Source organism: Mustela nivalis (assembly GCF_964662115.1).
Source record: "Mustela nivalis genome assembly, chromosome: 5".
NCBI lineage: Eukaryota > Metazoa > Chordata > Mammalia > Carnivora > Mustelidae > Mustela > Mustela nivalis.
The window spans coordinates 38,543,328-38,567,753 of NC_139024.1; the positions used below are offsets into that span (position 1 = coordinate 38,543,328).

Here is a 24,426-nt window from a genome sequence, read left to right on the forward strand (position 1 = left end):
TAGTTGCTTCAAACCAGTGAGAGAAACAATCCTAACGCAGACTTCAGCCAATGCATAAAAAAAAAAAAAAAAAACAAATTTTAAGCTGTAGGTTAGACTCCACACAAAGGTAGCTTATAAAAAATATATATGTATATGCATGCATGTGTGTATATGTATACGCACACTGCACATATATGTATATTATACTATGTGGATATACATATATATAAACTACACATATACATGTATATGTATATATACACATGTGTACACACACACACACATATATATATACTGTTGGTTTCCTCCTTAACTTTATATTTTTACCTAATCAAAAATTTCTAAATCATATACTAATTCAACAGAAATGATAGCAAGGAGTCAATGCCTTCCTCAGGGAATACTAATTATTCAGGTTTAATATTGACCAAGGGCAAAAAAATAATTTCTCATTCAAACTAATAGAATTTTGTCAGACACGATACATTTTTCAAAATATTTCATTTATTTATTATTTGAGAGAGGGAGAGAACACAAGCAAACGGAGGAGCAGAGGGAGAGAGACAAGCAGACTCTGCGTTAAGTGCAGAGCCTGATGTGGGACTCAATCTCATGACCCTGAGATTATGACCCAAATTCAAGAATCAGACACTTAACCAACCAAGCGACCCAGGCCGCCCTGTCACATGCTATTTAGAAGGCTTACCATATTTTTTTAAAAACTGAAATTGTCAAATGACAGTAGTGAAGCAAACTCCTAATCACTGTTTGGTAGAATTCTACTCTGTAAGGTATGTCTTCTTGTTCTAAAACCTTTGGATTTTTAAATATTTTTAAATACAGGTTTTAAAATAGATTTTTAAATATATTTAATATATCTAAATATAAAAATACATTTTTAAATATAGATTTTTAAATATTTTCTATACAGCCAAAATTATTAATGCTGGATAGTCAACCTTCAGTATATATATCACTGAGACATACAACATTGTTAAGTTACTTAAAATCATGGAAAAGGTAATTTCTATATTATTGGCCTTATGAGAAATAGCTAGCTACCTCAATAGGTACAGTCAGTCTTCTCTTGTCCAATTATTAGGGCAAACATATGTATTTTGACTACATACATAATGTCCAGTTGTTATCAACATTGAATGAAGATTTGGTACGGTTTGGTGTCTACCAAACTACTCACTGTGAATCAAACTATATGTATATTGACATTGATCCAGGAAATTCTGCTACTTACAGAGCAGTACTCTTCCTTTCTGCATATATAGTTTATGCTCCAATGATACATTTTCTAGCCTTTATCATGACCTATAGATAATCCTAACTGCACAAAATAACTTTTATCCTTGTGCGTGTGTTATAAATTATGAATGGAATAGGAAACTATCAAACTTCTCCTTCACATGTTCAGCATCCACTGAGCAAGAGCTGATTCACACTGCAAATCACTAGTTTCTCCCAAATGTAATGTCAAATATCTGCTCAGAGATATGTGATGGTAACTGCTCTTTTGTATTTTCTGCATGAATATTATGCAATATCCAGTGGATATCAATAGACTCTTAATTTCTCACCAAACACATTGACCTCAATGAGCATTGCACTTAATGTAGTGTCAGTCTACCCCTCCCCCATAGAATATATGATTTGGAAGGCCTTACCTCCAAGGAAAGCTATTTTGTTTTATTTTAAAATTTGATAAGGCTCAATGGCTTAATTCTTCTCTTTAACAAGCTTTCATAACACTTGGAACTCAGAGTAAATGGAATACCAATCAAATAAAACTGAATTTTTTTACATATATCCATTTTTGCAACTCCTAACCTCATTTTTCAGCTGCTAAGCAAAATTATCACATTTACAGATTCAATTGTCCCAGAGTAGGTAGATTCACCATCTATATTCATGCCATAGTCCTCTCTTCATAAAAACATACGTGATGCCATTCTGGATCCTAATTATCTATTTTAACAGTTTTCCTAGTAATTTTTTGTTCCACTGAGCTACATACTCATTACTGTGAATTACAGATTATATTATTTTTTATTGCTGCATAAATAATTACCACAGATGTAGAGCTTTAAACAATACCCATTTATCATCTCATAGTTCTATAGGTCAGAAGTTCTGATGTGCTTGGTTGAACGATCAGCTTAGGGTCCTGTAGGTTGAAATTAACATGTCACTACAGACAAAGGGCTGATATCCAAGATCCATAAAGAACTCCTCAAACTCAACACACACAAAACAGATAGTTACGTCAAAAATGGGCAGAAGACATGAACAGATACGTCTCCAAGGAAAACATACAAATGGCTAAATGCACATGAAAAAATGTTCATCATCATTAGCCATCAGGGTGATTCAAAGCAAAACCACATTGAGATATCACCTTACATCAGTTAGGATGGCCAAAATCAATAAGATAGTAAGCAACAAGTGTTGGTGAGGATGTGGAGAAGGGGAACCTTCTTACACTGTTGGTGGGAATGCAAGTTGGTGCAGCCACTTTTGAAAACAGTGTGGAGATTCCTTAAAAAATTAAAAATAGAGCTTCCCTATGACCCTGCAATTGTACTACTGGGTATTTACCCCCAAGATACTGATGTAGTGAAAAGAAGGGCCATCTGTACCCCAATGCTAATAACAACAATGGTCACAGTCACCAAACTGTGGAAAGAACCAAGATGCCCTTCAATGGACAAATGGATAAAGAAGATATGGTCCAAATATACAATGGATCATTATGCCTCCATCTTCAGAAAGTATAAATATCCAAGTTTTGTATCAACATTAATGGGACTGGAAGAGATTATGTGAAATAAGTGAAATAAGCAGAGAGAGTCAAGTATCATATGGTTTTACTTACTTGGGGAGCATAAGGAATAACATGGAGGACAATGGGAAATGGAGAGGAGAAGTGAGATGGGGGAAATTGGAGGGGGAGACAAACCATGAAAGACTGTGGACTTTGAGAAACAAACTGAGGATTTTGGAAGGCAGGGGGGTGAGGGGATTGGGTGAGCCTGGTGGTAGATATTATGGAGGGCACATATTGCATGGAACACTGCGTGTGATGCATAAACAAAGAATACTGAAATACTGGAAAGAAATAAAATAAAATAAAATGGAAAAAAGAAAGAAAAGAAGCCTAGCTTAGCTAGGCTCTTTTGTGGAGGTAGAATTCTAAGGAAGAATCTTCTTTCAAACTCAGTTCATATTGATAGCAGAATTCAGTCACAAGTGGTTTTAGGTCCAAGGTTCCTATTTCCTTAGCAAACAAGAACCTCAGTGCCCCTTAAGACTGCCCACGTTACTTCTTATGTGCCTCATTCATCCACAACACCAGCAATAGCACATCAAATTCTTTTTATGCTTTGCAACTCTCTGACCTCCCCTCTGCCAGAATCAGGAAAAGCTTTCTGCTTTTAAGCTCTCATATGATTAGATCAGGTTCACCTGGATAATCTAAAGTTCAATAGTACCTTACAAAATAACATAATTATGGGACTGATAACATGAACTCAGAGGTTCTGGAGATTAGGGCCAGATATCTTTAGGTGCCATTTAAAAATTATGCCTACCATAAAGATATAGCACAAACTAATGCCAATTCAATTTAAACATTAAAATATGAATATTAATATATAAAAAACACACACAAATGAACAACAACAACAAGCCAGCAAAAAAAAGAGAAACAAATGAACATGGCCTAAAACTGTTTGCAAAATCCAAGTGAATTTTATTTTCTCAGTGTAAGCAGAGATAAGAGACTAACACGGTCTTTGAAACAAATGTGTAATATTGAAGATCCTAATGTTTAGAGTTTGATGATGAAGGGAGGAAAAATTCTCCTCTGCCATCTTTGGGTCTCCGGCTGAGCCTATAAATTAACTGACATAAGACAGATTCACAGGACGAAAGAAGACAGATTTTACTGACTATTTTACATGTGCATGGGGGAGGGGGGCCTCCTAAAGAAAATGAAGACCTGAAGAAGGGGGCCAGAGCAGGACGCTTTTATACGTTTTAGACAAAGAAACAATAAATTTGTGAAGAATTGACAAGACAAAGTGTTTTAGGTTGGGGGTAGTAAATGGAGAAGAAGTAACCAGGAAGATAAAGGTTAGTTTAACGAAGTTTGTTTGTACAGATTTCTTGGCTTCAAATTCCCTGTCTCCAGTGATGAGAATGTCTGTCTTTCTTCCTGCTGGTGCAGAGAGGGAACTTCTTACATGGGAGATTTATGTCCTGCCCTCAAGAGGATAAAAGAGGGTCAGAATGTCCTTCTTGAGCTGGTTATTTTTTAAAGTGCCTTTAATTCAAAATAATCAATATGCCCAAGTGGTATATTTTGGGATGACATGTTCTGAATCTTTCTAATGATATTCTATGAAAGTTATCATTATTCTTATGAGATGTTTGTGATCAAATTGCTTTGTTTTGTCTCATTTTTCTAAATCAAACCAAACCTCCTTTGTACTCTAGGATAAACCATAAAGATCTGCTAGTGGTCTCTCTGAGAAACACCAGTCAAGATACTTATGATCCTCTTTTCTTGTCCCTCTATACATTCTCCCTTGGTTATCTCATTGGCTGTCATGGCTTTAATTTTTATCTATAAAATGGTATTTTATAAAATGATGTCCCATGTAAAATGATAGACCAAATCCACCTCTTCATCTCAATCTCAACTTAGAAAATATGATTTTCATCTTCCCACTGGATTTTCAGAAGATTCTTAGGCCATGTATCCAATGAATTCTTTATCTTCACCAATTCTAATATCTACTCCTAATTCTGATAGTGAATATAAATTTATATTTCAAATAATCATTTTTCAAAGATGTTTGGATGACCCTATATAATCACTTCCCAGCAAAATCTTATTCTGGAAATATTTTCCTATTCATTTGTACTTCATTTCTATTTGTTTTTTGCAAAAATATTTTAAACTGTTTTTATATCTTGTAAGGATTGATGATAAACAAACTGGTAAGAGTAGTGAGAGCACTACTGTCAACAGTACATGATATATATATATATATATATATATATATATATATATATATATATCTCCACATATATATATCCACACACACATATATATATATAGTTGTCAGGAAGAAGTGATACACATTTCTTAAAAGTCGCTGTCTCACATAGAGATTAAATGCAGGTAATGCACCAATCTTAATATGAAACAGTAGTTCATCATTTAGATAAAAATAAATGTAAACAGGAGATCTAATGTTTTCTTTCCATCTATGCAGTTATGGATACATACCTATTTTAGGACACTATTATTATAGCATCAATAGCAAGCTTCAGCCACTCACTGCCTGACAGTTTTCTCTGTCCAGGGGAGAGTCTGTATTGCCTCCATGGGGGAGCACAAGAAGTTCCAAGACATTCATGTTCAGGGGTGACTTTTAACCAAAGACTGGGAAGTGGTGAACAGTTACCAGTTTTCTAGCCCCTCATCTGAGATTTCCTTTGACACACAGTCTACACTGTCTACCAGAGTTCCCCAGCTAAATTAAATACCAGCTGCACACAAGAGTAACCCGTTCAATAAAGTAGTTTTTGTGCAACACATTTCCTTCCCTATTTTACTTCTCTGATTCCTTATTCATGCTCTCTGGGATCCCTCCCTGAAAAGACTTAGCACATGTTTGTCTTAGGGTCTTCCCCTAGGGAAACCCAACTTAAGACAATATATCTATGTATCAGCTTGTGCTCTTCCTGGAAGCCATCCACCACACTTTGAAAACCACTCTTCTCTAAGATAAAAATCTACATACATAGTTTTGTAAGGTTCCCATCATCTCACCCTTGCCTATTACCTGCTATTTCTCACCAACCCGATCCTCACCTGTATTACAGACACATGGAAAGTCTAACTCATTTAGTAATGGCCTCATTTTCCTTCATATTCTAGTTCATTGTAACATTCTATGATCTCTCTCCTGTATGAGTTGGTCAAATACCCAGGAGATCTGTTATTTTGGGGGGTCTAGAGCAAAATAGAAATTTTTAAATGTGGCATAGATGAATGAATGAATGGACTAATGATCAAGAGTACATCTCCAGCACTATCTAAATCGATTCAGTGACTGACAAACTTTTTTTTTTCCAATATCATATCTCATGTGTAACATAATAGCTACAATATGGTAGAGCAAGTTCTGGGATGACTCTAGTGATAGCCATGAGAGAAAGTCTTTGAAAGGTACAGATGTAGTAGTAAAGATGCCACCTCTACCACAACAAAATACAATTCTCTTATTTTCAAGAACTTGGCGGAAGAGAAGGAGTGACATAGATGAGCCATGTGAAATACATCAATAATGTAGATCCCAAGTGCCTTTTTTTTTTTTAATTTTATTTACTTTTTGACAGAGAGAGAAAGAGAAAAAGTGAGCACACAATCAGGGATAGCAGCAAGCAGAGGGAGAAGGAGAAGAGGGCCCCCCTGCAGAGGGCCTTGATCCCAGGACCCTGATATCATGACCTGAGCTGAAGGCAGACACTTCATCCAGGCATCCTGAGCCATCCAGGCATCCTCAAATGCTTTTTTTTTTCCAGTAATAACTTAAAAAAAAAAATTTCTATGGACACATAGTGCCACTCACTTATTCACCAAAGATATATGTAGATAGCTTCCTCACATCCAGATTGAATAATATATACAGGTATCACCAGAATTGATAAAATGATTTTAATCATTGGAAACTCACATCTTTTATAGATGATCATATCAAGGAAAGAATGTTTACCCTACTCCTTCTAAATGACATCGCATGGTTTGTACCCAAAAATGACAGCATGTGCAGACCCAAACTGAACATCCCACATGTCCTTTCTGATCTTAATGCCATGCCAAAGCAATGCCTAACCACAGCACAACCAAACCTAGGAGATGAAAGGAAGGAAGGAAGGAAGAAAGAAGAGAAGGAAGGAAAAGAAAAAGAAAGAAAAAAAGGAAGGAAGAAAGGAAGGAAGGAAGGAAGGAAGGAAGGAAGGAAGGGGAAGAAAAGGAAGGAAAGGAAAGAAAGGAAAAAAAGAAAAGAGAGAAGAGAAAGTAGAGAAAGAAAGGAAAAAAACCTCAAACATTGACCAGCTCAGTGGAAGCATACATTAACAAATCTGATGTAAAGTTGCATGCAAAATAGGATTTAGATTAAATAATACCAGTTGTTTCATTTTGCAATGTAATTGGAAAAGGCAGAAGTGAAAGTTTTAAGGGGCGACATAAAGATCAAAATAAATTTTGCCATTTTGATCTTTCATATGTTCCCTCTACACATTTTCATCCCTCCCGCTCTCCCCCACTTCATCTTCAGGTGGATGTAACAGAAAGTAAGCTGTCAAAATACAAAACATGCAAATACTCCAGAAGTACATTTTCTTCAAACCTTGATACAGCCATCATCTGTCACAAACTGTATTCTGAAACTTAAAAAGAACTCAGCACTGAGCTTTAGAAAGAGGGGAGATGTTCTAGAATGGGGCTTTGAGAATCTGCTTCAATTGTGTTCTAATCAGCTGATTTCCTTGTTTTCAAGGAACTATTCCTTGTTTTCAGCCTCTGAGAGTTCTGACTTCGGAACGTTTATAGTGATAAATAAAAACAAATGAATTCACTGAGGGTTTTTTGTTTGTTTGTTTGTTTGTTTGTTTTGTTTTGTTTTTTCTTTTTTCTGGGTTTGCCGTAAGAAAAGGCCAAAGGATTGTCATGGGGAGTAAGTTTGGAATCTTCAGAGTTGCTGGTCTTACACACACACACACACACACACACACACACACACACACACACACTACATCTCTATCTGAAGTCACTGCTGCCAAAATAAATTGACTTCAGGCAGTAGGTATTTCAATAGAAAATAAACTGGATGGATTAGACGCCTGAGTCGCTGTGTTAGGAAGTCCAGATGGAAACACAGATCAAAACACTAAATGGCTAGAAGGCATGATAAAAAACAACAACAACAACAACAGAAACCAGGCTGATGAATCAGTGCCTGGTCTTCTTTAAGTACCATCAAAGACACAGGGATCTTTGAGCTTTGAAGGGAAAATATAGGCAAAATATACAGGAATATAGACACATATACATATATACACACATATGTATAACATATACATATATAGACACACACTAAATATACATATATAGTGTATATCTATGCATATATAGACACATACATATATACACGGAATTATCAGGTGTATAATTATCAGGTGCTGTCTTTTTCTCCTCTTGATTGCACTGACCGTGTCATAGAACCTAAGAGCAGGTAGGTGCAAGGCAGTATACTTTAAAGTATGAACTATACATCATCTTTTAAAATCAAAATAAAAATTTATGTCTTCATTATAATCTGCTATCTCCACTTTAACCTACTGTTCAGCTTTTTCTTAGATACTACGTTTCTTTCTCTTTCTTTGCCTCTGGTATTTTTGGAGAAAGATAGTGATGACCATTTAAATTCTCTCACCATCAGAAAGCTGAAGAGAGGAATACAGCAAATTACGATATTAAAAAAGTAAAATGAAAATACTAGGGACTCAGAAGAATACATCCACATAAACATCCACTAAGCTGATAGGAATGAATTGCCTTAACACATTGCCTTCCTTCCCCATCATAAATACAGCATATTGCTCTTATGGATTGAAAATAAAAAGGCAGTTCCACTTACTGAATATTCCCATAGTCAGCTAATATTTGCCACTGTAATCCCTTTACTAGCTAAAAGAAAGCTGAATAACAAATTAATCTTACACAAAAACAATGGTTTTATTATCTTGTTGTTTCTTGTATTGTGAAGCAGATCCCAGCAGATGTTTCCATTTCTGTTGTTATGCATATCACAGACTTCTGTATAAACCCTAGCATCAAGCACTCTATATTTGCATTGATGTTTTTCTTTTGACTATTTGATTGGAATGATATTATTATTATGCTCACTTAGTATTTATTGAGCACCCACATGAGTGCATTGCACAGCTGTGTAATACAAAAAGACAGCCCCAGTGCTATACAGAGATTTGATTTTTTAAAAATAACAAAACTCCCTTTACTCACATTAAGTAGGTTATTACCTAAGAAATGTTTTATTTGTTTTAGTCTTGCATGGTTACCTGTTTTACAAAATTAGATCAGTTTTTAATGACTCCATTAAATTGGCAATATCTCCATTCAGAAAATGGACCAAATAAAATCCATTCTTTAGGTAGTTAAAAAGCATGAAAATAAAACTTGGCAGAACGCTCCATCATTTCCGTGAGTATGACTGTAGACAGAAATAAGAAAGAGGCATGTAGTTAAAATCCAGATGTTATGATTTTTAAGAAAATGTTTTTCTTCCCAAGACAGCATATTTTTAAGGTTAAAAAAAAAATCACAGCAAAAGACGTATATTATTTCCAATGTTCTCGGAGAACCATGTGTCGTATAAGCAACAAATGCACACTGCCTATCCGAATTGACACCAAGTCCTGGGAATAATCTAGAACCTACAGATTTAGGCCTTTTCTTTGCAGGCAGGGACTATATAGGCTATCAGAGGCTGGAGCTCTCGGATAATTTCCATCTCAGTCATTATGAATGAAATCAGCATAATTACAACACTTTCACTTCCAGGTATATTCCTGGTCTTTGCAGAAGTTGCTCATTCCTGTACGTTTGAAATTTAGAATGAAGGATCTTTTGCGTATGCACACAGTGTGTAGAAATTGTTCATAGACACTCATGTGGAAAGGTAAACATGATCAAAATTTTTAGTCCAGGATTTTAAAATGTTTTAAGTGACTGTGAAAAAAAGATCATTCTATTTAACTCAGAGATCCAACAGTCTTAGTTCATAAAAGAGTTTACTCAGTTGCTCCATAGTATTTATTGAACACTTACTATGTGTTTGGCGCTGAGCTAATTGCTAGATATTCAAAGGTGAAAGTTAAGGAAAATAATTTAAAAAATATATGGTTTCCAGTTTTTGGTCAGGAAAAAAAGCAGAACTTAAATTAAAAAGCAAGACAAAACAAAATAAAAAACACACCATATAATATATTGCTAATACTGATAAGAGCAATGAAGGAAAAATATAAAACATTGTGACAGCATACATGGATTAGAAGAACAAATATTGTTGAGATGCCCATCCTACCTAAAGCGATCTATAGATTTAATTCATTCCCTACCAAAATACCAACAGCACTTTTCATAGAACTAAAACAAACAATCCTTAAATTTGTATGGAACCAAAATAGAGTCCCAACAGCCAAAGAAATGTTGTAAAAGGAGAACAGGCTGGAGGTATCAAAATTCCAGACTTCAAGTTATATTACACAGCTGTGGTATCAAAGCAGTATGGTACAGACACAAAATAGACACACAGATCAATGAAACAGAATAGAAAGCCCAGAAATAAACCCACAAATTAAATGGCCAATTAATCTTCAACAAAGGAAGCAAGAACATACAACGGGTAAAAGTCTCTTCAACAAATAGTTTGGGAAAACTGAATGGCAACATGCAAAAGACTGAAACTGAACCACTTTCTTATACCTTAACACAAAGATAAATTCAAAATGGATGAATGACATAACATGTGAAACAGGAAACCTTAAACATCCTAGAGGAGAACACAGGCAGCAACCTCTGACATCAGCTGTAGCAACTTCATACTAGACACATCTGCAGAGGCAAGGGATGTGAAAACAAAAATAGATTGACTATAACAAAATAAAAACCTTCTGCACGACAAAGGAAACAATCAGCAAAACTAAAAGACAACCTACCAAATGGGACAAGATATTTGCAAATGACATATCTGACAAAGGGTTAGAATCCAAAATATTTAACATTTTATACAATTCAATACCCAAAGAACAAGTAATGCAGTTAAAAAATGGATAGAAGACTTGAACAGACATTTCTGCAAAGAAGACAGATGGTCAATGGACATGTGAGAAGATACTCAACATTTCATCATCAGGTAAATGTGAACCAAAACCACAATGAGATGCCACTTCACAATTGTCAGATGGCTAAAATTAAAAAACTCAAGAGACAAATGTTGAGTAAAAGGAATCCTCGTACACTGTTTGTAGGTGTGTGCATAGCCACTGCAGAAGACAGTGGAAGGTCCTCAAAAAATTAAATCAGAGCTGTCATATGATCCAGTAATCGCACTACTGGGTGTTTACCTTAAGAATATGAAAACACTAATTCAAATGAGTATATGTACCCCTATGTTTATTACAGCATTATTTATAATAGCAAAATTATGGAAGGAGCTCAAGTGTTTATCAACTGATGAATGGATAGAGAAGATGTGATATATTCATATATGTGAATATTTTTCAGGAATTAAAAAGAATGAAATCTTGCCATTTGCAACAACATGGGTACATCTAAAAAATATCATGCTAAGTGAAATAAGTTAGTCAGAGAAAGACAAATACCATATGATTTCACTCATATGTAGAATTTAAGAAACAAAACAAACAAAATGAAGAAAAAAGAGAAACAAACCAAAAAACAAACAAACAAACCCAGACTCTTAACTATAAAGGACAAACAGATGATTAGTTGGGAGGTGGGTGGTTGGTGGGAGGTGGATGGTTGGTAAAATCAGTGACAGGGGTTAAGAGTACACTTATGATGAATGCTGAGCAATATATGAAAGTTGAATCTATATTGTACACCTGAAATGAATATAACCTGTATGTTAACTACACTGGAATTAAAATTTAAGAAATTAAAATTAAAATTAAACACCATGAGAGCATAACACTTTGAGGAATATCCGACTTGAATTAGGGAGTCCAGGGACCTTCCTAAGACAGGGTTTTCCCAGGCTCTCTCTGCAAAATTTTCTCCTTCCAGTAGACGTGCTCAACTTCTCTCACTCTGACCCATCTTTGACCTCATTAAGATCAAGTTGAGGTTACTTTCTCTTTTCTTCCCAATCCATCTGTCCCTTTTTTATTCACCTTCCTAATTAGCTTGCTTACATTTCAAGTGCATTACTTTAGCATCCCTTTGGCCAACATCTTAACTCTCTGTCACTCTGTCTTCTGGTTGCTCCCCTCTGGCAAAACCCTCTTAGAACTCTTGCTTGCTCCTTCCTCCTGCACCTGAGCTCGAAGTGCTACTGGAAGAAATCCATGTGTATTGGTCCCCTGATGCATTTATGATCCCAAAACTTGAATAAGCCCTTAAAACCACCTGCTTGTCCTACTGCATTTCAAACTTTCTCCTTTCACCTCAGATTTTCCTTCTCCCTTCTATGACTTCACACTCAATATATCTGTTAGTTCAAATGAAAAAGCACAGAAGCCATCACATTAAATCTTTGTCTTCTCAATACTAAAAATTCAAGCCTGCTCAATCTTTTATTTACTGTTTATTGCTATACAAGAGTGTCTTCTTATTATTTAAAACTAATTCTCCTCTCACTTTCTCAGGAAGGAACCTAGGCATTGAAATGGAAATGTTCTTGATATTTCATTTCGCTCTCTCAAAGATTTTTCCTCCTCATGAAAAAAAAAGAAAAAAAAAAGTCCCAACTTGACTACACATTCCATCCAATTCCAACTTATCTGTGATTCTACTCAGAGCTAGTGTCATAGAGCATTGTTTAGAATATAGATACTCCAATCCTATACTTCTTATTATCTCTGATGGATCTCTCCTCTCACGGTTTCCATGGCATTGCACATTTCTTATGTTCCTCTCAGATCTCTGGCTGTGTGTTTTCTGCTCCTTTGGAATGTTTCCCCTGCTTAGCCATTTAATGTTGGTGTTTCACAATACTCAACAGGGTCCTCCTCTCTTCTCAGTCTATACTCTGTCCCAAGGCAATCTCATTAGCTATTTCTCTCCTATACACACATATTTAGATTTACATCACTGCTTTGACTTTTCCACATGCCTATATAAAAAGTACTTCATACCCATACTCCAAAATCTAAAACATAATTTATGATCTCCTCCCTACACTTTTAAAATATCTGGGCCCACCTCCATATTTCCTTTTACACCAAATGGCACTACTACCCATCTAGTTGCTCAAGCCCAAAACCTAGGAATCATTTTAACTGCCCCTCTTGTGCCCCAAATCCAATCTTTCATTAAGCTTTGTCTCTTTAATCTTTAGAATACTGCTTGCTGAAAGTATCTGTCCACTTTTCTCCATGTCTGCCACTACCACCCTAACTCTAGAGTATCACCTCTCACTTAAATGCCTGGCTATTTAAGGTGCAGCTCCTTATAGTCTGTTATCCAGATACAGGCAGAATTATATTCTTGAAATGTAAATCTCTTCTTATATACTTACTAAAAACATTTCAAAGGCTTTTCTGAGGCTTCTTGATGAACAAAACACCTTGAGACAGCCTGAATGATCCTGTGTAAGTCAGCTGTAACTAGGTCTCTGGTCCATCTTGAATCTTGCCTCTATATCCTTCTCTGTGTTCCAGTCACACTGACCTTGTTTGAGTTCCAGGTCTGAGATATATATACATACACATATATGTTTAATTTGGCCCTGTGCTGTTCCAAACATGTTGTTCTGTCACGCTATAATTCCAAGGAACTTTTTGAAAGTGAAAGGAACCTCTATTACAAATGAGCAGGGAAACCAGACATAAACAAGGATGACTCAGTGTCAGTTCTAATTGAGGTGTTAAATGTGATAGTAATTAATAGAAATCAAGATCCTCTGGTGAGTATGAAACAGATTCATCCCCACCACCTCAGTGCTACTCATGATATTTAATGCTTCATCTATATAACACTCTCGCATCATTCTGTATTTGGAATTGTCACATTCACCATGATTCCTCACAGATCCCCACTCCCATGGTTTCTTCATTATAAATTCTAGTGAACCTAGGATCAATCATTTACATATTTTATTACATTGTATTTAATACAAATAAATTTTCTATTATTTGGCTTCCATAATAAAACCAGCATTTTTTTTTCAAGTGTGTATCAGGTAAGTTACATCATCCATGAATTTAAATCAGAACAGCAAAAGAAGCTTTATAAAACATTCACTGTATGAAAGAAACACTTTGTTGGATGAGGTTGAAAGCCACGGGGAAATGAGAAGAATTGAGCAGGGAGAAAATGGGAGCAGTTGGGTGAAAGGAGGGAGTTTCCCCTTGGAAGGACCCAAGAGGAGTGAAGAGAAGATGGACCACAAACCAAGTCCGGAGTTTTGGTCCTTCCGTGGTGTGATGTTCAGTTTTATGTTTCAGCTTGGCTAGAGAATGGCCTTCAGTTATTCAACAGAATACTAATCTAGGCATTTCTGTGAAGATACCTTGCAGATATAATTAATGTGAACAATTTGCTGACTTTAAGTAAGGGAGACACTCAATAATCTGAGTGGATCTGATCCAATCAGTTGAAAGACCTCAAGAGCAGAGCTGAGGTTTTCCTGAGAAATTAGAAGCTTTGCCTGGGATGAGAGAGTGAATTCCAGTTGGAGAGCTCCCAACCTGCCCTTCCTGATGGCCCACACTGAAGACTTTGGGGTTGCCTAGTCAGCATTCACAGTTGAGCAAGCCAAGTCCTTACAATAAATCTTTTATCATGTATGTCATACATATATATGACATATATGACATATAACATATATATAACACAAATATTTTATGCACACACACACATACATACACACACACATACTGTTGATTCTGTTTTTCTGGTGAAACCTTCACAGATGCACATGGGATAGGACATTTTAACTCTTGAAATATGATTATTTCTCCTACTAAAAACAATGAGTAAAAAAATGAATATCTGAGAGTGACCAGAAAAGGTCAAGACCTGCCTAAATCCTCATCTGCAGAGAGGGGATGGATATTTATTCTTATTGAATAAAGTTAGAAGAATGGGGAGGGAAACAAAGGAAAGTTGCCTCCTGATTACAAGACGGACATCAGATGTCCTCAACATGCTGGTTGTCCTATTCCTTCTTCTCTTCTTTGGGTTTACTCTTGCTCATCTTTCATTTTTGACCTGCAGGAAGGAGCATGGCATTCTTAGTAATCTGAAAACAATGTTCTGTATGATCAGAAAGTAGCAAGTCAGGAGGAAAGGGGTATCAGGTGAATTTGGAAGGTAGGATGGAAGGAGGAGAGCCAGATGATAGAGTACTTGGTTGATCACAATAGGATTTATATTTTATCCTAAGTGCTAATGGAAGCCATGGAAGCATTTGGCAAACAGAAGTGATATAATCTAATTTAAGTTTTAAGATCACTCTGGCCACTGTGTGGAGTGGAGAAAAGATTTGAAAGGGCCAAGAGCAGAGCTCAGGGGACTGGACAGGAGACTTTTTTATAGCACTCTATTTTATGAATAGATCCTTAAAAATAATCTTAAGTAGGACATTTTATTTACAAGGGTGCTCTTTGTAAGAGTTTATAAACATAGGGATTGGCAGGGCTTTTAAAACAAAGATATGTTTGTTAAAATTATTTCTTCTTTCAGTCATCAGACTGTCCTCTAAATTACCTATTATCTGGGTTGGCAACATTCCGTTTGCACCTGTAGATCCAGTTTCTCTCTTCTTTACTTGCCGTGTAGAGCTGTGTGTGTGACCCATTCAGACACACGGCCTCAGAGGGTGATTTTGCCTCTGGCTTTCCAGTGATTGGGCCAACAGGGATGGGGAGCAATGGTATCTGGGAGGAGAGGAGGGAAGGAAAAAAGTGAGAAAGGAGTATTATTCCCCAGATGCTCTCTCCATATAAGACTCAGGTGGCTCTTTATTGAAATCCATAGTAATACTTGGTCTCTCTGCTATGAAAAAGGAGAGCATTTCTTATGAAATCTTTGGTAAGCCAAACTGACTTACAGGAAAGAAGCAATTGCCATTAATATAAAGGGGAAAAAATTAGTGTCCCCAGACCCAAAAAATAGCCTTTCTTAGAATTTTCCGATACCTTAGGACACATCTTGCTAACAGATGCACAGAATAAATCGAGATAAATCCCAGATGCTTACAGACACAGTTCAAAGCTCTGGGGGCCTGATGCTGAGTCACTGAGTACAGTACCCAGGAAAGGGGTTTGGTGGCGCCACTCTTGCTACTTGGGGTGTGCACCACTTCTTAGCTTGCTGCAAGATAAACACTGAATGCTATTTTCACCGCTTGCCTTTTTTTTTTTTTCTTTGTAAAAGCAAAAATCCTTCAGGTTCTGTCAGTTGATCAAAACAGCAACTAATACAGGTCTTTTGTAAAAGCAAAGTGGCATAACTCGAAATTTCAAAAAGCAGGGAATAGCTGTATCATGGCAAAATGGGGAGGGGAGGAGGATGCCTGTCCTGAGCTGAGCATGCTAAAGGACCTTGGTCAGGCCCTCATCTAACTTTGCCACTTTCCAGAAATCAAGGGATGTGTAAGCCAAGGGGGCATGCCCTCCCACCCAGAGTCTGGCCTCATGTTCTTGGTACACAAGTTCTCAGCATTTTCTGGTGAAACTGGTCGGAAACCACTGTAGGACTCTTTGGGAGGATGGAGATCAGGGTGGAGACATTTCAGTAATATGGACTGAGGTGACCACATATGTGCTTAAAAGTATCTTTCAGTGTGAAAAAAGAGACAGGGGTATGAAGAGAAGGAGGAAGTGGTGGGCCCGTGGTGGCAGCTTGTCCTCATACTGCAATTTAGTCATTGCAAAATTCCATGGAATCTGAGAATCCTAATTACAAATATGGCCTCCCACGTTATTGGGAAGTGTATTAATTGAAGCAGGATGATAGATATAGATCATTTTTTTCTTTTGTTAACTTTGTTAACATGATTTATAGCTTCAATATATAGATGTATGATTTGTAGACCTCAAGTGTTACTCTTGTTTAAGGCTACACAAATGTTAGGTGGGGACCAGGTCCGCAGTTCTGTCAGGAAACCTTCTTCATACAGGTGACTCTCCACCTTTTGTTTCAGGTCTAGTGTGGTGACAGTTCCTCTTACCAGACCATCCCTACTGGTCCTCTTGAACTCCTAACCCCACCTTTGTAAAGAATCCTTACATTAATTGCTTCTCAACCAACCAGCCTGAGGGTAACATCTGTTTCTTACCAGGACCCTGACAGGTACAAAGTCTAGAGGCGAAAAGTTGAAAGCACAATAATTCAACCCAGTTATAGACGAATAATTTGACTTCAGGAGTAAATTCTGTGTTAAATACCAGTTTGATACTAACTTTTAATATATAATGCACATAGACTAACTAGTTGCTTGGGCAGAGGAGCCCCGTTCTAGAGCACTTGGCTGTCTTTAACTAAAGTTGTACAGTTTAGACCAGTTAAAGAAAAAACCTTCAGTTTTCTCTCTAAGACACAAATCCAGTCTATGCTGTTACTATTTTACCTTCTGGAATATGTTATAGGAATTGTTGTTCCTCCTCTGAAAGGATGAGGCAGACAGAACTCCTTGGGAATCCCCCCAAGGTACCAAAATACAGTCTACCTCTCTGCGCTATGTTTCATATGCACACTACCTGCCTACAGGGAGTTATTTTGTAACTCTTGACTGGGTAAAGGAATTCCACTTTTCTTCCCAACTAGGACTCAGAAGGACAGGAGACAACACCAGGGCTTGTTTTTGCATCATTTGTTTTTGCTTTTGCTGAAATATATGTATACCTATGCAGAAAAAATAATGTTTATCAAATATATAAAAAATTTGTAAGAGCTGTTTTTGGATAGCTCCAATATATATTACTTTTACTTCCTGTTGCACAGTTTTATTTAATTAAACAACATTATGCTCATTTTTAAAAATGGCTTTAAAATAGAGATGATTTGGGAACTATTTAGTGTCTGTGAAGTAGAAATAAACATAAGTAACCCTAAAGACAGAGAGAACAAGAGACCCAGACATCCTTCAAAGGTCAGAAAACTTAGTTCTGTTATTCTGACAACAGAAAACTAGAAAATGTTTTCAGCAACTTTATAAAAACAGCTCATGTGCATACAACAGCCATTTCAGGAGAACACATGAAAGAACACTTAGAAACTTTTCTAAGTCTTTTCTAAGTATCAGGATAAGGGGGCCTGGGGAGTTTCTAAAGTATCTGTCACTAATTCATTACACTACACAAATCCATTACATTATATTAGTGAATGCCTGTTATGTACCAGACAGTGTTTGTGGTCCTATAGATATAGCAATGAACAGATAAGTCAAGAGTCTCTTTTCTTAGAATTTGTGTAATTGGGGGAGGGAATAAACAAGCAAAGTAAAAAAAAAAAAGACAAATTGATATAGTAGTAGGTATTGTGAAGGCAAAAAAAATAATAATAATTAAAATATACATAAAGGTGAGAAGGAACTGCTATAGATCACTGGTAAGCAAAGACATCTTAAGAGCTGACATGTAGCTGAGCCCTTAATGGCAGGACCAATGGTCCAATAGAAGTACCCTAAATTCCAGTTTTTAAAAGAAAAACGAACTTGTCTCTTTCTGTACTCGCAAAGAACAGTGAGTGGGAAAGTCAGATGAGATGGAGTCTCAGATTAACATATGATTTTGGAGTCCTTATATGGAGTTGAGAAATCTCAAATCTCGAGCTCCCTACCTCAAAGATTTGACAAAGAATGACTGCAAAGGTAGCTTGCAAGCTCTGAAGTACCACCAAGAGCAACTTTTACACATGGGTCTTTTTAGCAGGAAGAGGACCAGTGCACACACCAGTGATGCACATATGTAAGTACTGATGAAAAGGAGGTTGTGTTGTTACTACACACACACACACACACACACACACACACACACACACACACAGAGTATGTTACTATATATATACATGCAGTATCAGAATGGCACAGAGTTGTAGCACTTCATCTAGGCTGCACAAGTTGTTTTATGGGATGTAATTGTTATCTTCCAGTATGGTTAATGGTTTGGATAAAAATATGACAGATGACAGATTCCACAAGGGCACCAAATGCGTTCTATGCAATAAAGTGAGCCAGCCTGACTTATGGGTGTTAGTGCCCCAGGAGTGGATTTATTTCCAGCATTATGCTAAGCTCTCATGCACAAATATGTGAAATTGATCAATTAACTATTTCGCAAAGATTTTCCTTTTTATTCAGGGGTATGAATCAGATCACTATTCCTTTACAGAATTTTCCCAGGAGCTACATGTGAATTGAGAAAGGTTTATTTGAAGAGATTCATAACTCCTTCATCCTTATAGCCTCTGATAAGATGATAAAGGGGAGGCAAAGTTTACTATTTTCTCCCCATTTGCTTTGGTTTTTTTTTTTTTTTAATTTCCACTCTGTAACTGTAGGCAAGCCTTGATTGATGAGTATAATAAAAGATATGAGTAGTTTAAGAAAATAAGACAAGCTAATAGGAATAAAACTGACCATTTTTCTTTTCCATAAGTCTTGAAATATATTTAGGATGCTACGCCAATGGCCCCATGGATGCAGACAGTTTTTCTGCAATTGGTTTTAGATTAATGGACCATTCTGTTTGCTAAGAAAATGTTTATACTTAAAGTGATTTTCATGCATTGACACATCATCTTTTCTGATAGGTATATCATATGTGTGTGTATATATATATATATATATATATATATATATATATATAAAATTTAAAGGCAGAAAAATTTGAAAAGGACAAGTTATACCCTTTATCACTTGGAAGTGCCAGTTTAAGTCAAATCACTTCTATGAGATTATTACTTTTTAAGGATTAAAAGGGAGTGGTACTAGGGTTTTTGTAAACTGATCATAACTTACATAAAGGTATAAAACAATCCCACAAATTTTTAAAAAGAAATAAACTTTATGGCATTTTAAGAACCATTAGCTGTTCTATGTGTCCCCAGAAAACCCATAATTAGGAATGACCCACAAAATACTGCAATAAGTGAGCATTTGTGAAATGATTCAGCTCTCTTTCCTTATTTCTGAAAATGAGGTAAGAGAGTCCAAAGAACAAAAAAGCAACTTGGTTTATTCCTGGCTGGATTGGAATGAGGACACACATGGTCTGGTCCCAGCTCTGCTGTTAGGTAACTGTGTGACTTTGGATCCATCATTGAATCTCTCTGAGCCATAGTTAACTCATCTGTAAACTAAGATTATTGGAGTAGATGATAGTCAAGAGTTCTTTCATGTAAGCTCTAAAATGATATTTCTGTTTTCTCTTTAAGAATCCATATATAAAATATAAGGTGTATAACTGTATCAGTTTGCTGAAGCTGCCGTAACAAAATGCCATTGACTGGGCAGCTGAAACAACAGACATTTCTCACAGTTTTGGAGGTTGGAAGTCTGAGATCAAGTGTGTCAGCAGGGTTAGTTTCTCCTGAGGCCTCTTTCCTTGGCATGTAGATTGCTGCCTTCTCCCTATGTCCACATGGCCTTTTGTCTGTGTGCTTGTCCCAGGACCTCCTCTTCTTGCAAGAACACCAGTCATACTAGATTAAGACTCCACCCTTATGACCTCATTCACTTTAGTTAATCCTTTAAAGGCTCTATCTCCAAATATAGACCCACTGGGGGTTAGAGCTTCAGTATAGGAATTGGTGGGGGAGTGGGCACAATTCACTGTATAACAATTCCTTAATCATAGTGAAAAATAAAAAAATAATAATAATAGTGATGAATATAAATACTAAGTGAATTAGAGTTTTGAGGTTGTATAAAATGGATCAACAGCACCAAAAAAGTTTTATAATTCTATATTATATATACACATATATGAAAGTAAATATTTTCATTTATTATTGGAATCAAATTAGAACTTACCTAGCTAATGGTTCATTTTAAGATTCTTGACTGCTGTTTCCTTCATGGATGCAGCATATGGTCATCAATTTTATAGATTCAGATTTTTAAAATATCAAAAATAAGAACAAATGAAATAAAACCAAAACCCGTAATAGATAAGTCAGTCCTAAAATTAGCTCTTTATTTGCATAACAGGTTATAGTAATGGGGAAAGTTTCCCTCTGTAATGTTTGCAATGAAAACATTCTAGGGCTAAACCTTTCTCTGTGTGACAGTCCCGTCTGTGTGGGGCACTTCCAACTGTATCTTCCCAGAGGTTCTGGGTAGGGTGCCATTGTCCTGTTTTCCACATCGTCTCTGAGTCTGGGTTTCCATTTGGCTTCAATGCCCCTTCCTAGTTGTATGGCCTTGTGAGAGGCGACAGTTGTTGACTGTGCAAGCACCAACTGGAGCACACTCCACCCTTCCACTGGGTCTGTGGCTTCAGGTCATTAGTGGACATGGGGTGTCTTTGTCCAGTTCACAACAATGAGTCACAAACAGTTGCAAACTCTCTGTTAGTTCAAAGAGGCTTTTGAGAAAGGCCTCAGCAGTGTTCTCAAGCTGCTTGATGAAAAGCTCTAATTTACGCACACGTTTAAGAGAACTGCTTTGGGAATGCGAGGAGATTCTATTGTCTGCTGGACAGTGTTCTGTTTCTGGTTAGTTTATAGTGGTATTTGTGTTAAAAGTCAAGCTGAATGCAGCTCTCTGCTTTTAAGGATAGTACAATATCATGGTTCCCAAATATGTACAACAATGATCAAAGGAACGCATCTTTCTGATCAGGACGAAGGTCACAGTAGAGTGCCCAGTGAGCAGAGCATTATTGATAATACAAAAGAGTGGATAGAAAAGATAGCTACTCCCAAAGTTCAGGCAAAAATCACAAATCCTGTTCATATTAAGCTATCTCTCTGGGAATTCTCCTAATTCTGGCAAGCGAGGTTGTCTAATAAGTAATTATATTTCCAATTTCATACCATCATTATAATTTACACATTAACTATGACCCATATTATGTAAATTGCCCTTGAAACATGTCCAATGTGAAATTTTAAACATTTATAACCTTGTCCACAAGCTGTGACTTAATGTGATTATTCACAGATTTGTATTTGTGAGTTATACCTAGTCAGTCAGTCCTGCACTAAAACCCTGAGAGGCAAAAGGCTGTGGCTAAGGCGTGGAGTCTCAATTTGGATTGCTTGTGTTCTGTATAGGACAAGTTGACTTTACCACTTATGGCCATGTGAGCTCCATCATGTCACTCAATCTCTTAGACTCAGTTTCCTCCTGAGTACAATGGAGATAATGATGGGTGCCACCACACCAGGTTGTTGTAGTAAGGCTTCAATGACAGGCTACACACCTTAGTGGAGTGTTGGGTGCAGTGTAAGTACGCAGTAAGTATCAGCTATCACTGCTTTGCTATTTCTTGGGTTATTACCATGTTCCAGTCTAGGAAGCTGGATGTATACTCAAGAAATAACTAAAAACAAAACAAAACAAAACAAAACACAAAATAAAAGGTTCAATATCACTTCTAGGTGTGATTTGTATGATGGAAACTATGTATGAAAAACATCAGCAAATAAAAAAGACACTCTTGAATCAGAAGACATTGCCGTTTTTAAATTATGTCTATATAAATGCAGGTTCCTGAACTGACATTTGCTTTCATGTTGAAATAATAAATCACCAGCTGATTTTTAAAAAAGAATGCACTTGTGATCTTAATAATAAATTCAAATTTATTTTCATATGTTATATTTTTTTCTTTTTGTTCAAAATCACTGAAAAACACAAACATCAAATAATATTTATGGCTCTATCTATGTTGAGAATTACTTCAAGTAGCTTAAATGAATTAAGGACATACTCATGCTCATATAGTTTGTGTCAAGGAATTCAAAATCAAGATAAAAATTCCTAGTAAGAAAATGATGAAATGAAATGATGAAAAGATAAATATGGTTATATTGTGATCCTAATAAATGTATTTACTGAAGGCTTCAGAGTTGTGACAGATGTTTGATCACCACCAACCACTCCTCCCCCTTCTCCCTTGCTGAAAGAAACTTTCCCACTGCAGGCACTGAACACGCTAGCTTTTTGCTTTACCAGCCTCTTCTTGTAGCTAGGACACAGGCATCTGCTCTCAGGGGACCTCTCCCTCTGGCTTATGTGAAAGGACTTCATCCCCCATGAAAACAGCAAAACATCTTGCCTTTACGTGCTATTCCTTGTAGAAGGGAAAACTGGATGAGGAGCATCTGCCTTAGGATCATAGGGTCAAGCAAAAAGACTTTTCAAAGAAGCCAATCTAGAACCTTCTGCATTCAGCAACCTGAAAGCATTTACCTTCAGATTTCTTATAATGTGAGGTAATGAATCCATATTGTTCAAACCTCTTTTGTCAGGCCTTCTGATAGTGGCAATTAATATCAGAGTTCTTATGGAAAAGTCATGCTGATAATTGCTTCCATAACCATATAAAATTGTTATAAAACCATTTAGTTTAATTAAAATAATCAACATCATATTGATTATTGAGAAATCATTCCCTAGTCTTAAATCAATCTTACCAACTAGCAGAAAGAAGAAATTGAGCAAGGAAGTTTATGATACAGCAAATTTAATATGATCCTGTTTAATTGAAGTGGGGAAAAGGGAGAGAATAGGAGAGAGCAAGTGAGAGAGAGAATGTCTAGATATTCCCCCAAATTTTAATTCTGGTTACCCCTGGGTATCAATTAAAATAATTTTTGTACTTCCTGAAAAAGTGATGTTAGGGTCATCCCCATTTTGGGGGTATTATTTAACTTTTATCAATATCTAAATAAAAGCCATAGCCATTTCCATTTTCGTAAAAATTTAAATAAAAATAAGGATAACTCAGGTCTTTTCTAATAACCTGTGTTGAGGTTGGGACAAAACATAGAGATATTCCCATATACTTACTGTGGAAGTGTGATTTGTGCAAATGTCCTGATAAACTGATGTGTATCACAACGCAGAGTACTAACCACTATACGATCACGGCCAAACTGATGTGTATCAAAAACTGAAAACTATGCCTCTTTTTTAACTGAGAAAAGCCACTTCGTGATCCTTGATGACTTTGCTGCATAGTTTGGACTAGCAAAAATGGACAAATCACACATACGTTATTAGATTAATGGCAGTTTGACAACAGACATGCAATAGAATACTCTCGGGTTAGATATATATGACAGAGAGAGATGGTCATGGCATATTTAAACTTTTAAAATATATGTATGTATGTATATGTTATCTTCACAGCTTCTGCATAAATGTGTGTATACAGGTACATTTAGACAAAGGAAAACATTCTGAAAGAATAATCACCAAATTCTTAATGGTGGTTTTAACTAAGGTAGAATATTATGGAAAAGTAGAGGACTTTCACTTTTTACTTGTACATGCTTTTATTCTTTGATTTTTATTATTTGATTTTTTTCCTTGGGCTTATATTAACAGAGTAATTTAAATTTTTTGAATAAAAAAAGGAAAAATAAAGCATGGACTTACTTGTGATCTTTATTTTTTAACTTTTAATGTTTTATTG

At 36.2% G+C, this 24,426-nt stretch overlaps 1 long non-coding RNA gene across 1 annotated transcript in view; it reads right to left on the reverse strand.

The window, feature by feature from the left end:
- The window catches only part of LOC309864266, a 44,500-nt gene extending 24,095 nt beyond the window's left edge, over positions 1-20,405 (reverse strand). The window contains exon 1 of the long non-coding RNA XR_014311423.1: positions 20,318-20,405. This is a non-coding gene — a long non-coding RNA (uncharacterized lncRNA). The remainder of the gene's footprint in view (positions 1-20,317) is intronic.
- Positions 20,406-24,426: the final 4,021 nt, after the last annotated feature.